This window comes from Marmota marmota, unplaced genomic scaffold, assembly GCF_001458135.2.
Source record: "Marmota marmota marmota unplaced genomic scaffold, marMar, whole genome shotgun sequence".
Classification (NCBI taxonomy): domain Eukaryota; kingdom Metazoa; phylum Chordata; class Mammalia; order Rodentia; family Sciuridae; genus Marmota; species Marmota marmota.
The window spans coordinates 7,015,753-7,031,174 of record NW_026000108.1 but is presented as its reverse complement, the minus strand read 5'-3'; the positions used below and the strand labels follow the sequence as shown (position 1 = coordinate 7,031,174).

The 15,422-nt window shown below is 41.4% G+C and overlaps 1 long non-coding RNA gene across 1 annotated transcript; it reads left to right on the top strand.

Moving 5' to 3' along the window:
• The first annotated feature begins 1,796 nt into the window (after positions 1-1,796).
• Positions 1,797-14,612, top strand: LOC125610929. Its single transcript, XR_007341015.1, has 2 exons — positions 1,797-2,079; positions 12,884-14,612. It is a non-coding gene; the product is annotated as an uncharacterized LOC125610929 (long non-coding RNA).
• The last annotated feature ends 810 nt before the right edge of the window (positions 14,613-15,422 follow it).

Here is a 15,422-nt window from a genome sequence, read left to right as displayed (position 1 = left end):
TCAATAGATGAATGGATAAAGAAAATGTAGTGTATATACTCAATGGAATATTACTCAGCTTTAAAGAAGAGTGAAATTATGGAATTTGCCAGTAAATGGATGGAGTTGCAGAGTATCATGTTAAGTAAAATAAGCCAATCCCACAAAACCAAAGGCCAAATGTTTAATATGCAGATGTTAAATTCAAAATAAGGTGGGGAGGGGGGGACTAGAAGAGCAGTATAACCTTAGATTAGGTAGAGGGAAGTGATGGGAGAGGAGGGGAGAGGGTGTGGGGATAGGAAAGATAGTAGAATGAAATGGACATTATTACTGTATGTGTATATGTGACTGCATGACCAATATGATTCGCAACATGTACACTCAGAAAAATAAGAAATTATATCTCATCTCTGTATGATATATCAAAGTGCATAAATGCATTCTACTGTCATATATAACCAATTAAAACAAATAAAAAATAATTAAAAAAGAAAAGTAATAGAAAAGTGTGAATTATTCGCAGAAAATGTTATGTGGTCCTGTAATTCCCCAATAGGAGGTGTGTAGACAGCAACGGGAACTGGGTAAGAGTTTACTTCCACTTCTCCAGACTATGAGCCATTGGATTGTGGCTCTCCACTTATCAGCTGTGTAACTTAGAGAGATTGTATAAGGTCTCTACATCCTGGTATCTGCATCTGCATAATGGGCATGAAGATATGAAAATCTTTTTTTTTGAATTGGGGACAGATGCAATGAGGTATGTAGAGCAATTAACAAAGGGTTTGGCACACAGAAAGCCCCTAATTAATGCACGACATTTTATTAGTGACCTACAGTACTATAAAGTGCAGTGGTTTAGGAAAACATAAATATTCATATGGCAAATTGTTTCTCAGTGTCAAGAGTGTAAAAACTTTTGTGCAGAGTGAGAGATAGGGATTTAAATCCATCCTTCTAGAGATGACTATCCAGTTTTCCTAGCATCATTTGTTATTGGCTTTTCTCCGATGTATTTTTTGGCACCTTTGTTGAGTATCAGATGACTGACTCTATATATGTGGGTTTGTCTCTGGGTATTCTATTATATTCCTCCTCATGTCTGATAACAATATCATAATTGTTTTTGTTACTGTAGAGTAATTTGAGTTCAGGTATGGAGATGCCTCTAGCATTGCTTTTCTCACTGAGGATTGCTTTGGCTATTCTGTGTCTCTTATTCTTCGAAAAGAAGCTCAGGACATTTGGTTTTCAGTTCTGTGAAGAATGTCATTGGTATTTTGATGGGGACTGCATTGACTCTGTATAAAGCTTTTGGTAGTATTTTGACAATATTAATTTTGCCTCCCAAGAACTCAAAAGATTTTTCCATCTTCTAAGCTCTTCTTCAATTTCTTCAAAAGTCTATAGTTTTCATTGTAGAAGTCTTTCGCCTCCTTAGTTAGATTAGTTCCCAAGTTGTTAGTTTCTGGGTTTTTTTGTTGTTGTTGTTGTTGTTGTTGTTATTGTTGTTGTTTTTGAGGTTATTGTGAATGGGATAGTTTTCCTGATGTCGTTCTTAGCAGATTCATTATTGGAGTAGAGGAAAGCGATTGGTTTATGTCTGTTGACCTTGTGTCCTGCTACTTTGCTGAATTTGCTTATCAGCTCTAGAAATCTTCTGGTAGAGTTTCTTGGGTCTTCTAAATATAGGATTATGCCATTTATTATTGTATCATCAGCACACAAGTCATTTGACTTCTTTTCCTGTTTGTGTCTCTTTAGTTTCCTTCTCTTGCCTGATTGCTCTAGCTAGAGTTTCAAGAATTACGGTGGACAGAAATGGTGAGAGTGGACATCTTTGTCATGTTCCTAATTTTGGAGAACTGCTTAGCTTGGTGGCTGTGGCTGAGTCTCTTGTTTAGTCTCAGTGAGATGTCAACTGGGGCCCTAGTCACTCAAAGTATTGCCTGAGTTTGGAGGATTTCATTCTAAGAGGACTTCCTCCTAGGAAGGTATTGGCAGATTGTAGGAGGACTCCGTTCCTTACACAGAGGCCTCTCCATAGGACTGCCGGAGTGGCCTCAGGATATGGAAGCTGGCTCCTGAGAGGTTTAAGTAAGTACTTGCAAATGGGCTTGCATGTCCATCTGTATTTTCATTTCTATTTCTAGTCTGTATTTCAATCCTGGGGTACTTCAAGGTAACTTTAAAAGGCAGAGTTCTAACCATAGCAGCAGAGAGCAGTGAGTTGTCAGGACTTCCCACCATTTTTAAAAATGAACACATTATATTTGGATAGCAAAGAGGTGGCAACAGCAGGTGCAATGGCATGGAGGAAGGAGAGACACATGTTTGAAATACAGATGGGAGGACTGTTGGATGAGAGCACTTGGGTTGGAAAGAACACGGGGAGAGGTGGAAAACAGATGGCAATAGAGAAGGAAGCAATGAGGTCAATGACAGATTATTGGAAGCATTTGAACAGGGGACTAACCTGATCAAAGAGGTGATGACTATGATTGGTTTGGACACAGCACAGAGAGCAGCAGCTTGACAAATCCTACAGGCAGGAGACAGCTCAATATTTTTATATTCATTTATTATAAGCAAAATGCATGTCATTGCAGAGTAATGGGTACTAACTCACTCAAAAAACCCTTGAGAGAATTCATTGTGCCCTGCCTTCAAACAAGTAGAAATTCAGATATGACAGTGCTCGTGGAAGACAGTTCTGTGAGCCCACAGCCCAGGCAGTCTTCCTGGGTTCTGGCAGTGGTAGCCAAGGCTGGCCACAGCTTGAGGGAAGATTTATGGAGGCAGACACTTTTCCAGTTTTTCTTGAACCATGTTGTCAGTATCATTCAAGGAACTTGTATTGGCACCACTATTCAGCCCGCCCCGTGGCAAATGAATATCACTACCTGGTGATCTGTCCCACTTCATAGTTCCCAGAGTAGGATGCAGATGGTGAAGGGAGCAGAGCTTGTACTATTGAAAGGTGACTTGGGCTCAAAGCCCAGTCACTTACCTATGGCTCTCATGAACCTCCATTTATTTATTAGGTTAAAAAACTAAAAGATAAAAGAATAACTGCTGGGTGCTTTCTGTGAGGATTAGAAGAGATTCCACTTGGAAATGACGCAGTTTCCACCCCTTAGCTGGTCTTCATAAATCACGTAACGAAGAATGATGTACATATTGACAGGAGTCAGACACCCATCTGTCTTTGAGGAGGGTGATCCTGGAGCACGAGAGGCATCTGCTGGGCAGGTCTCGACTCAGAAGAAAACACTGTGAGACAAGTGGAGCTTCCAAAACCCATCCTGGGCCAGGTCCTCCAGCTCTCCCACATTGGTCCTTAAGAACATGCTCACTGGGGACCTTGGAATTTGTCCCATAGACTCTGGTTATAACAACCTCAGCATGTTGACTGTGTCCAACTCGCCTTTCAGAGGGCATGTTTGTATCTATACCTGGTGCTTACCTGGGCCTTACCCCGTGTGGGCTGGGCTTCTTGTTCCAGATTGACCACTCAAATCTGTCCTCCAGTAGAAGTCAAAGAAACCACATTTTCAAGACAGCCTGTACTACCTGGGAGAGAACCTGCACGCCTCTGGGGAGCTCAGTGGGGAAAGAGCAGTTTAGCTTTTGTTATTGAAGCCCCCCACCCTCCCTGCCCGCCAAGGAACTTGGGCAGTTTTATTACAGTAAAATTTTGTCTGTCCTGACTAATGAAATCAGAAGGTGTGGGGTTTCATAGTCATGTTGAAATGAGCAAATAATCAATTCCAGATTCCAGGGCCAGAGAAAGCCAAGGAGATCCCCAACTACACAGGAGGGTGCAGGAAATAGAAACAGTTTCAAATGTAGCTGTGTGGCCTGAGGCAGGGAGGGCCTGATTGCAGATAAACGGGAGTCAGTCTGGATCAAAGGAAATGGTCTTCAGTGCTTGGTGTAAAGAACAAAGTACAACTGAAACACAGAAGTAGCTGGAAAGTGAATATTTCAAAAGGCCATAGGTGGGAAGGGAAGATCAGCTTATTTAGGGCTGGGCCACAGGCAGGTTGGAGCTCAGCTTCGTGTCAGGGGCTGTGCCTCCTCCTCAGGGCGGTGCACCAGATTTATGGGCCTGTCTGCATGTGGCTTCTTGGAGGCAGTCACATGCATCTCTTATGAACAGGTATGCTGAGATGCAAAATGCACCAGAGTACATCTGCAAGAATCACTCACCGGACAAATTCCATTTGAAGGCTATCTCCAACCTTCAACAGATGGTGCGCTTTCCCAGACTGGTGCAAACAATTTCCCTGTCATGTGAGCACTTAAAAACCAGTCCAGCTGTTGCAAAATCCACACCCAGGCTTGCGGGCAGGCAGAGATGACTCTACCATGTCTCTAGTGGGACCTTCTGCCTCCTGCAGGGGCTTTCCACTGTAAGGGCTCATTTGAGGGCCAAGGAAAAAATAATTTGTAATGAGGTATAGGACAATCAGGAGGCTATTGTTCTGTTTTATTTTGTTTTGTTTTTCCAGCTTTGCTGAGGTCTAATTGGCATACTGACGCTGCAAATGACTGATGTACACAATTTGGTGAATTTGGAAATACGTAGAGATCTATGTGACCACCGCTAAAATCTAGGTAACAAACATACCCATCATCTCCTAAAGTTCCACTGTGTCCCTTTGAGGGTGTGTGTGATAATAACACTTAACATGAAACCTATTCTTTCATTTTTAAATGCTGTATATAAAGCAGAAGTAGTTCCTTGTTGACCAGGTGATAGCTGAAAGGTAACTGGCTGCAAAGCACAGGTCGGGACACCTGTCTCCATCTGTGTCTTTCACCCTATGATCTCCTAGAGAGATGGCCCTTTTCTACCCTTGTCCACTATAGTGTGACAGTGAATTCATATTTATCAGGGACTAACAATTGTCCCAATATTGTTCATAGTATTTCAACATTCAGTTGCCTCAACAGCCTCTGTGGATGAGGCAATGGCCAACTTCTCCAATTTAGAGATGAAGATATTGAAGTGCCAGAATGTACCCTGGGTCTCACAGCTGGTTTAGAGGTTGAACCCAGGCAGTTCACCCCAGGCCAGCACCTGTGCCCTGGGAGCCATCCCCTTCCCCCATGAGAACTACATGCTTCTCAAAATTTGGAGAGCAACAAACTTACCAGGAACCATAAAATGCCAATATCTAGGCCTCATTCTATGTATAGAGATCTCACCTCTGAAATCTAAGCCTTCCCCTGCCTCCTTGAAGGTAATGTTGACACTGTCTGTCACCCTCCCTGTCCCAGGCCTCGTGCCTTCATATCACTCATTGGAACCTGTTACCTGCTCCCTCTGGGTTTTTTATTTGTGCATAAATGAACAGTTTTATAATTGAATGCATGAATATATGAATTGCTGCAATTTTATAGGCTTCAACTACTTAATTTTACTTTAAATTTTAATCACACTTTTAAATATGCTTTGGTTAAAGGGGATTGTCAAAATTGTGAGAAGCCAGGGCATCCAGATTTCAACCTCTGGTATCCCTGCTCCATCTCACCGTCCCTCATTGATTTATTTAGAAAGCTGTTCTACTCAACTTTCAAACTGCATTTTATAAAGTGAGCTGGCATGCAACATCTTAGGCCCATGTTGCCTCTAATCATTTCCACCTTCTCATATCTATCAGGTTTAAGTTATGTCGCCTGCAGGATCTAGAATGCAGAACACAGCTCCGAAAGACATGTGTGAATAACATGCCAATATCACATGGGCAATGGCCTGTGACCATGAGTGCACCCCTCTATCCCTTAGCCTGCTGTCCTCGGTTTTGTTACATGCACTTTACCTGAGACTCTGTAATTCAAATTCCCTAGTAGGAAAAATAGATCCGAATGATCTTCGTTAAAAGTCCAGTACAGTATGGGAGTCTAAGTGAAGTCTTTAAGCGTGTTTGCTACACGTTCTTCTCCAGACAGAAAAGTGAAATCAGAGAATTTTGTGCTAATCTTCAGGTAAAAATATTTTTCCATGAGATTCAAATGTACTTAGTTTCATTCTCTTTCTTTGGGAAAATGCACACATCTCACTTAAGTGCCACTAAACAAGCTGTGAATTTTAGGCCAGTATATCTTTTGCTTTTCCCTGGATTTCTAGCCCCAAACCATTATGATTCTAATATCTTGCTTAGAGCCTACTAAATAGCCAGAAGCTCATAAATACCACTTATCCTTATGAACCCCCTCTCATAAAGGGGTTATGAGAAAACTGAGAGGTTCATAATCTTTTCTGTATCTATGAAATCACTGTATCATAGAGGGAAACAATAGGAGCAACCACAGCCAGAAAACCCTTTGGGCACAAACTGCTTAGGGAATGTGAGTCAGGCTCATCTGATAAAGTCAGGCCCACCCATGGTAATCTCCCTTTTGATCCACTTAAAACCAACCAGTGAGATGAGCCCATCAGAAAAATAACTCTACATGGGCTCCTAGATTCCTGCATGTTTGAATAGTTGTGTTGACACCTTAGAAAGTCATCAGAGTAATGGATTGGCCCACAGAGTACCAACACAGGTATACATCTGATCACACCATACCTCCTCTTACAGAGTGGTCCCAGCCTTTGATTCCTGAGTGGGGGAAAAAAAACCTAAGGACAAAATACTGTCTTTGCTAACAATGATTACCATGGAGATGATTTTTCAAGGTCGAGGGATGGGCACAAGCTGAGTCCAAAAAATTTGCACAATGTTTTTGAATAAATTGAGAAAACCCATCTCGGCTGAACACAACATCTTCCTCCACAGAACCTCCAGAGTTAGTGTGATGAGGTGTCTCAGAGGAAGGTCTGCCTTGTCACCAGTAGTGAGAGAACTGGAGAAGGAACAACTGGAATGGAGGTGTTGGCTCCTACAGTGTATAATACCTATTTCTATAAAGACAAATAATCATTCCTAGTCTCATATTTAGTGTGAGATAAGCTCCTCAGTTACTAATTTTTTTTGGGGGGGTATGGTCAACCAGTATTCCTCATACATATAAAATTGTTCTGAATTCAAACAAGGCGAGGTGTCTATTTTCCTAGAACAGACCCAAAACAATGTATAAAAATGTCCGGGGTCTAAGTAAAGGACTTGAGCTAAATCAGAAGTGAGGATGAAGGCAATAAAATAAAATAAAAATAAGACATAAGAACTTCCAGTAACAATAATGATGTTAAAATGCTAAGAAACTGGTGCCAGGTTAAAGTGAAAACTGCTCAAATTGTTCCAGTAGTGAAATCTCTTTGTTTTAAAGAAAGTCGCTTCATTTCTATGGCAAGACCGGTTACCAGCTCAATAGCACTGCCCATATTCTTGTGATCCTTCTGATACCAGCCTTTGGGACTGGATTATGTCCATCAAAACTGCTTGTGAGGGATGTATCAGGTGCCACTACAAATAAAAAATAACACAAGATGATTTATTCATGCAGTACACTGCCCAAGGCCAGCGTGGGTCAGATGGTAGGATGTGGTAGAATATGTAGCCATCTAGGGTTCAGCATTCGGAGATGAAAAGCCTGAGTTTGAATCCTTGTTCTAATACTAGTTCCATAGTGACATGAAAGTCTTATCATCTCTGCATACTTTGGTTTTGTCTGTTAAAAAATCCTAATAGCACCAGCCCACAGTCTTTATAGTAAGTGTCAATCACTTAAAATATATTGTTACGGTTTGAGTGTTTTGTGTTCTCCAAATTCATGTGCTGGAAGCTTGACTCCCAAAGCAGCAGTGTTGGGCCAGGGGGCCTCTCGGGAGAAGCTCAGGCATGAGGATTGGCCCTCGTGAACAGCTGAATGCCATTATTAGAAGAGCTTACACTAAGGCCTCTGCTTTCTTCATGTGATAACATGGTGTTACTACCCTGCAGAGGACACAGCATTTAAGGCGCCACCTTTGAAAGGAAGACCAGAGGCCAGATCTTCCAGCAACATGGTCCTGGACTATCAGCCTCCAGAACCGTGAAAAAGAAATTTCTATTTTCCACAAGTTACTGGGTTTCAGGGATTCTGCTATGGAAACACCAGAAGAACTTAGATATAAGCACTGATCCCAGGAGTCATGGGTTATGTGATCGATGTCTCCATTAGCTACTATTATTTGCCCAATGGAGATAGAAAAGGAAAGGAGGAAATCAGTCCAGACATCATTGAGCAGAAGCAGTGGCGTCTCTTGTACCAGGACCCTGACTTGGGGAGTGGGCAGGTGTAAAGGGGCACAGACAGAAGCCATATCTACTGTAGGACTCAGTTCCCTGGAGCAAAGTGGGGTACCAGCCGGGCAAAGCAGACGCTGCTGTGGTTGGGAAGCTGCCCATGGGTGTCGCATTAATCTAATCGGGATGAGATTGGGATCTTTGCAAAATGTATGAGATCTCTCATAAAATCCGCCTTCCTTTAGTGAGAAAGCACCGCACCGTGTCTACCCTGCTCACTGCAAGGAGGGGCCACTGCGCAGCTGTTCCCAGGGAGCGGGGTGGTCAGGGGTTCATGACACGCTGCAGTGAAGAGTGCAGCACCTGCTGAATGACGGCCCTTTCCTGCGCCCAGGGCAGACGTGTGCAAGCAGAGGAAGTGGATGAAGACGGAAGATCCCCCTCCAGTGGGTGCTGGCCTCAGCCCTCCCGAGCAGTCCAGGGGTGAGAAGCAGGTTCCTTAAAACCTGAGAAGTTGCTTGAAGCGCGCTGCCTGTGGGGACACCATGCCTTCTGAGGCAAACGGAAAAGGCAGCATCAAAACCAGACATCAAGAGAAAGGCAGCCTCTTCCCAAGCCTCGCGCTTGCATTTCTGTGGCTCCCAGAGACCCTTGCGTTTGCTTCTCTGAAAATCACTTTTTGTTTCCGAACTAAAGCCAGCTTGTTTTTCAAAGCAGAAACAACAAATTCTTCTGTTTATGTGAAACTGTAGCAGACAGGTCCTGGCCTGATCAGGACCTCGATGGGGTAGCAAAGAAAACAGATCCTAAGTGGAGTTGGTTATGCTGGTTAGAGAAAAGGCACAGGAAACCTGGGGAAGAGACACACAGAAACTTTATGATGTCAAGAAAGACTAAAACTCTAGGATTAAACAGGGTGCTTCTAAATGTTAAGCATTCTGACGCCTAAACTCCTCTGCTGTGTGCCTGTCATAATTTTCAAGGCCTGGATTGCAAATAATTTCCTGGGCAAAGAGCTTATGGCTACCCAAGACAGCTCCAACAATCGGAAGCTGTTGTTGCATTAGGCAAACATCAGAATATCTGGTGTAGCCAATCTTCAGTTCGTTTTTTGCATACATTTAGTTCCACGTGGAACAAATCAGGAATTTGTAATTTGGCTAAGTGTAAATGAACAAGTTTATTCCACCTTCCGGAATCTCAGCTTTTTCTTCTGTAAGAGACAGTGACAATGTATCTGCTTCATAGACCTGCTGGGAAAACTGACTACCCATATGTAGAAGAATGAAAGTAGATCCCTCTCACCCTGCACCAAAGTCCACTCAAGGTGGCTCAAAGACCTAGGAATCAGACCAAAAACTGCAACTGCTAGAAGAAAACATAGAATCCACACTAACCACATATCCATATGGGCACCGAATTCCTTAACAAAACTCCTAAAGTGCTAGAAATAAAACCAAGAATCAATAAGTGAAATGGCAGCAAATTAAAAATCTTTTCACAGTGAAGAAAACCATTAAAAGGATGAAGAGAGTATACAGAAAGGGAGACCATTTTTGCCAGTTACTCTTTCAACAAAGGATTAGAATATGTAAAGAACTCAAAACAATTAACACACACACTCTCACAATTACACAATCAATAAAGGGCAAATGAACTAAACATATATTTATCATAAAAAAAGAAATATATGTGCTGAGCTTGAGGCTCAGTGGTAGAGCGCTCTCCTGGCACACGTGAGGCACTGGGTTCGATTCTTAGCACCATATAAAAATGAAATAAAGATATCGTGTCCACCTACAACTAAAAAATAAATATTTTTTTAAAAAAGAAGAAATATAAATAGCAAAAAAAATGTATGAAAAAAGGTCCAATATCCTTAGCAATCAAGGAAGTGCAAATCAAAACTACATTGATATTTTGTCTCACTCCAATTAGAAAGGCAATCATCTAGAATATAAAAACAAAAAATGCTGGTAAGGACGTGGGGAAATGGTACACTCACACATTGTTGGTGGAACTGTGAATTAGTACTACCGTGTTTTGGAAAGCAGTATGGAGATTCCTCAAAAGACTAATGATGGAGCCACCATATGATCAGCTATCCTCTCCTTGGTATTTATTCAAAGGAGCTAAAATCACATGCATAACAATGATTATAGCAGCATGATTAGCCAATTTATGGAAACAGCATAGGTGCCTGTCAACAGATGAATAGATAACGAAAATGTATATGCACACAGTGGGGTTTTACTCAGCCATAAAGAATAAAATTAAGTCATTTGATGGTAAATGGATAAAACTGAAGAACATCATGCTAAGTGAAATAAGAATGTCTCAGAAAGTCAAGGGTTGAATAGTTTCTCTCATATGCAGAAGCTAGAGAAAAATGGGGGGAAAGGAGGGGATCTCTTGAAAATAAAAGGAGAATAACAAAGGAAAGGGATTAAGGAGGAAGCAGAGATGGTAAAAGGAAAGACTTGTGAAATGAAATGGACCAAACTGTGGTGTATTTATGCATGAAGATATCACAATGAATTCTACTCTCATGTATAACTATAATGTATGAATTTTAAAAAATAAATAAATAAAAAGAAAAAAAGACCAATAGAGAAGAAGAGGAATGGGGGGAGGGAAGAATTGGAGATTAAAATGGAGCAAATCCCTTGAATGCACTAATGAATGTGTCCAAATGAGCCCCACTATTATGTAAACTATAATGCACCAATAAAAGCATTTAGAAAAGAAACAAAATGATTAAAGGAGATATTCCATAGAAAGAATTTCACATCTGATTTGACACATTGTCCGGGTCTTGCTGAACCTTAGGATTTTCTTCAAGTACTATGCTCTAGATGACACTCATTCAAATAATTTTATCACACAGATCACATAGACTACCTTCAGGGATATAGGATTTTGTGTATTTATTTGTTTGTTTGTTTTACAGCATCTGAGGATGGAACTCTGGGACTTGTACACATGAGGCAAGTCATCTACACTGAGCCACATGCCCAGCCTGTGGATGCAATTTTAGGTGCCAATAAATTCAATTAGACTGATGCAACCTCGGTAAAGCTTCAGAAAGAATTTTCTGCTGGCCAGAGTATAGGCTGGCCACTGTGATTACAACAGAGATAAACAAGACTCTCTAGGTGTCCTGGAGAGGGTGGGAAAACTTGGGATGTAGTCAAGATTCTGCTCTAGGACGTAGTCTGTGATCCGGGATAAGAGGGCAGGATTCTCCAGTCACACTAAGTTGATTGTGTGCTTTAAAAGTCCTCTACACCCCTCCAGTTCTCAAGGGATAGGACCTGCCTTGTTGCCAAGGAGGGTACAGAATAGACCCTGTGGGTATCAGGGTGGAGGATTGGGTAAAGGGAGACGGTGAAGAAAAAAGTAGCTAGAGACTAGAATTTAAGAGAGGTTGAAATAATTTCTTGAAATCAATTTAAACCTGTTCCTGAGCTCCCTTGGGCTTGGAAGCACGGGTAAATTTCCATCTGTCAGGGTGGAGGAACCTTGATGCTCCCAGGTCAATGAGAGGACAGAGATTTTTGTTTTTATTCAAAAGCTGACTCTAGGAAACAGGTTCACTTCAGACAATTCTGCTTTCAATCTTGCAACCCCACTGCCTCTAAAGAGAGGGTGTCCCAAGGGCTTAAATCAAGGTGAGGAAAAACACAGCAGAATGAAGAAGAAAATAGAGTTGATATCCCTGTCAAGTGTTCTACAGCAGGGACACTGGCTCAGCCGGAGAACTGCTGGGCGGCTAGAGAACGAACGTGGGTCGTGGAGCTTCAAGAGTTTGGGGCTCATGGGCCCTGCACACCCAGAGTCTCTCTCTTCTTTTCTTCCTCTGATTGAGTCCTTCCTCACTGACTTGGGTTGGGGTGTGCTGGAATTTTTGCACCTTACCTTTTTTATCATTACTTTTTTTCACTTGAGCTCTTCTGATCAGAAGCACATACCTATAGTAAATGCCACCACTGATTTCAAATCACAGGTTTTTTTCCCTCACTTTTGTGACACAGTGTGCTCTATTGTCATGAGCCCAGGAGCTCAAAGGTGTCTCACAGTCAGTCACTCCAGCCAAACTAACCCTGTGCAGATGAATGCAGGCCCTGGTGTCAGAAAGCACACCGGGCACAGAGGAACAGAATATCAGAATCTTGGGATTAATCATAGGTGTTGAACACTAGGAAAAAAAAATCTGAAAGAGTAAATTTTTTTTATACTTCTCTGTATTTCTCCAAACAAAATATTATTTTCCAAAAACCAAAGAAATGGTACATTCCTGGCACAACTCTAATCAAGATAATCACTGTGTTATCTCTGCAGAGAGATATGAAATTATATGGTAGTGTTGGGCCATCTTTGAGAATCTAGTTGTATCCATCAAAAGGAAAAGAGAATCCAGAGTTCTCAGGATATACTGGATTAGGAAATATAGACATAGTTTACTGGGTTCTGAGAGAAACTTTAATCACTAAATAGAATACTGTTATTATGGACATATTTAAATTATCAAATAGATGATGGAAGTTCCAAATGAGAGATCATATGAGATCATCCTGGAATTGAAAGGTTTGGGGAAGGAATGTGAGTGTTAATTTTACATAATTTTCCAAGCAGTCAGAAGCCAGTTTATCTGCAAGACTAAGGGGAATAGTGAGACCCTGAGTTTGTTGCTCCCCTTCATTTGACCTTTTCTTTGACCAAAGGATCTGGACCACAAGGGACTTGAAGATCCTTCCAGATCCAACACCTGCTGGGTGAAGGAGATATCAAGGATTCTACCTGGAAGAATGGGATCCTCTCCAGGGAAACGCCTGTGACCTGCATCTCTACTCAACCCGACTAGGGGGCAAGTCCCACTCAGGAGATTCCACAAGATTTTCATAAAAGAAATATTTGAAATCATCATTTCTAAGTCGTTCTGACACTGCAAAATTAGAGGCGATTTTGAAAAGTGACTCCAAAGTTTAAGTTTAAATATTTGATTAGATCAACCATGACCCAGAGCAAAGGGTCATGCACTGTTAGGACACCCAAGGTCCTGCTTCAAGACATGCAGGGTTCTCTGAAGCTGTGTGCAGATTTCCCATCCACCTGTTTGACTACATGCACAGGTGCAGGGAATGTTATATATATTATAAATATATATGATCCTTCCCACTCATGGGAAGAAAGTCCATGGATTTTTGAAAGCGACCAAAAGTCTTTAAAATGCTTAGGAAGAACTACTGTATATATGGAAGGTAAAAACCATTGAACTCATGAGACCTATATTCCAGGTCAGTTTTTCCCCCTGAATACATCCATAATCTCAAATATAAAAACAGGATGTCCTCTGAAAGAGGGGAACACTATCACTTTGAAGATTCAAATCATACATATATTTCTTTTATCGTTTTGAGATTAAATGGCATAAAGAAATGGACTTGTCCTTCCTTTTTCCTTTACAGATGAGGAAACTGTTAGTCTCTGAGCAAATAAGTGATTCACCCCTACCTTACCATCTGGGAGCTACTCATTAGAAAGTTGTGATAGTTCATGGTCTATAGCATGCCACACTGACAAAACACATAAGCACATCCTCTGATCTCTGGCTAATGAAATAAACCATGAAATAATAAAAAACTTACATATTTTAAAAAAGGCAGAAATGATCATTTGTGATGGATCGGATTTTATACCTAGGGAATCCAACTGAAGGAAAAAGCATTGCAGAGGCTGCCTCCCGCATGAGTGAGGAAGCTGACCTGAGCTCAGGAATTACATCAGACCCCAGGTTTAGTGAACAGAAGCAGCTGTACTTGAAACCTAGGCTTTCCAACTGTGAGGACCCTGGCTGTTCAGTCCACAAAGGGTCTTTCATTAGACATCAATAAGAGATTTTTTAGCAACGTATTATGGAATTTTAAATTGTTAGTTTTATAATGTGAATTGGGTTCACATTTTGTTTACCTTCTAAAATAATTTGTGTTACTTCCCCCTTTTAAGTTTTAAATAACTAATAACCCATGTACTAGAAACCATGACCATTCTCAAGTTCTCTCTTTGTTATGGTCCTTTCCCTGTGTCCATTTTCTTCGGTCATATTCAGTTCTATGTGTATTGCAAAGAGCCCACATAGTGCAACCAGGGAATGTCCTGGAAATATGTGCATTTTTTTTTTGCTTTGTGTTCCTGGGTTTGTCATGGTATTGGGGGTACAGTGTCAACAACTACAGAGGCTCTGTCTTCAGTGACAATGGTGAGGAAGTGGGGCAAATAAACTGGCAACTAAACTTCACTGTGATAATTCAGCAGTTTATTTCTAGTACACTTTACTATGTATCATCTTCTTATAATATCAAACCATGTTTCTGAGGTATTGCTCTTCTAATTCCCAATATGCACTTAACATTTTCCTTTTATTGATTAAATTTGCTATCTGTCTAAAATTCAGTTCTTCAAGTTATTTTTTGAAATTCTATGAATTATCAACTCCTTAGTATATTTTACCTATTTTGTTTTCTTTCTACCATTTGACTTAGGGTTTTATTTGTTGCTGTGGTATTGGGTTGCTTTTTGACGTGCTTTCCTTTAACTATTTCCAATCAATGTGTTTTATTTTTGTAAATTATTGGCTGGTGCTAAAGAATAATTCATTTTTGGGCCCTTAGGCATTTGATTTGGAAAAGACAAAAAGCAAGAGAGGGGGTACTTGCTAGTTCATAATCATCTGATTCTCTGCTCATATCTTTGTAGGTAAAAATCTAAAGTGTGTTTAATCAGAGATATTTGAAACCTGGAGTACTCTCTGGCTGGCATCAGCCACGGGGATTGGGTTCCAATTCTGACCCCACTCTGTGAGGGGAATGGCTTCGCACAAGTTGTCTGACCACCTCTGCTTTACTTTTTCCTTAAATGAAAAATGAGGTTCGTAAGACCATAAGTAAGAAATAAAAACTGACTCTGTGAACTCAGGCCGAGCACTCCACTATCTTCAAATCTGTTTCAGTGCCTCTGCCTCAGCGAGGTGGGAAATTCAACCCCAGTCTGTGTTGGCCCTTATCATCTGCCAGGTGTCCAGAGGTGTGGAGTGTAATGGGCACTTAAAGAAGAAAACAGGCCCTTGACCTTCAGGCCACCTTGGTTGCTGTGACATCCTCTCTCTCTCCACTGCTGTGGCTCCTGGAAGTCTGATGGCTTCGCTGCTGTCCAGTTCTGCCAGCACTTGGCTGAGCGCCATGCTCCGTGACAGCCGCGTGGAAC